Here is a 1,199-nt window from a genome sequence, read left to right on the forward strand (position 1 = left end):
ACACACACACACACACACACACACACACACACACACACACACACACAGACAGAGACAGAGAGACAGAGAGAGACAGAGAGAGACCACCCGGAATAGGGCCTGGGCCACGTGTGACCGAAACATCTCCCCTATCCTCGGATCACTTCCCTCCCTCGAGATAAAGTAAAAAAGGGAAAGCATGCCCCCTTGGGCAGCTAGAGCTGGGGTCCACGATGGGGCAGGCTGGGGGTCCCCTCCTTTAACCTTTCCAGCTCCCTCTTTCAAGGCTGCAGCGGGTTCACCCGGCTTGAGGTCTAGAGCACATCTCCAAGGCCGACCCTTGTCCTCATCCCCATCCCGCCCGTGTTTCAGGGACCACTTCTTCCTTACCTTGCTCTGGGACCCTCGATGCTTTGGGGCATGCACTGGGAGCCCCCTAGTTCGCTTCTAATCTCTGCCTTGAAAGCTTGGAATTCAAAGAAACAAATTGGGGTGGGGGAGGTGGGGGGGTGGAGAAAGGGGGAGGAGGAGATATTTGCTGAACTTTTGTGGGACGCCACGCCTCTTGCTCCCAAGACCAATCGCCTCTCACACTGAGGGAGCAACCTTCCTCCTCCACCAATTGGAGGCACTGGCAGGTGTTATGTCATGCCCTCTTGGTTTCTGGATCTGTGACCTGCGGGCTTTGCTCTCAGGGTCGGGTTTCTTAGAGCACACAGTTCTTATTGACCACATTTGTTACAGTCCTTGGCACAGTGGAACGGACTCTGGAAATGACGTGAATAGAAATGAACTCGAAAACCCAGTTCTCAGTAACGGAGAAAATGTGCATATAGGCATCAATTTTACTCTTCACCATCAACCCCAAATGTTTGTTCAATGCCCATTACCTTCAATATAACTGAGGGCGTTGCGGGGAGGGAAGATCCCTAGTGTTTAGAGAGGCAAGACGCTGTAGGGGTAAGGGCCCTAACCTAGGGTTGTTCATATGTTAATTGTATGACTGAGAAAGTTATAACAGAACTGGAACTCACCTTAAAATGGAAATGCCATTGAATCTTCATTTTAAGATCTCTTCTAGATCTGTGATTCTATCCATATGACCAGGGGAAAATGAATTGCATGAAGAACACCAACTCACATCCCAGGTATCCTCTATGGTCGTTTGTGACTAGACAAAGAACTTTGAATAACATCGGACCAGAAACTGAAATTTGATA

The 1,199-nt window shown here is 49.6% G+C and overlaps 1 protein-coding gene across 2 annotated transcripts in view; it reads right to left on the reverse strand.

Moving 5' to 3' along the window:
• Window positions 1-457, reverse strand: part of AASS (aminoadipate-semialdehyde synthase) — a 74,450-nt gene extending 73,993 nt beyond the window's left edge. Inside the window, exon 1 of one of the 2 annotated variants that reach the window (XM_027855177.1) lies at window positions 370-457. The gene's annotated coding sequence lies outside the window, so the exon portion shown is untranslated. The remainder of the gene's footprint in view (window positions 1-369) is intronic. The other variant, XM_027855179.1, reaches the window with a different exon arrangement.
• Between the last annotated feature and the right edge of the window lie 742 nt (window positions 458-1,199).

Source organism: Vombatus ursinus, unplaced genomic scaffold (assembly GCF_900497805.2).
Source record: "Vombatus ursinus unplaced genomic scaffold, bare-nosed wombat genome assembly UNPS02010788.1, whole genome shotgun sequence".
Classification (NCBI taxonomy): Eukaryota; Metazoa; Chordata; class Mammalia; order Diprotodontia; family Vombatidae; genus Vombatus; species Vombatus ursinus.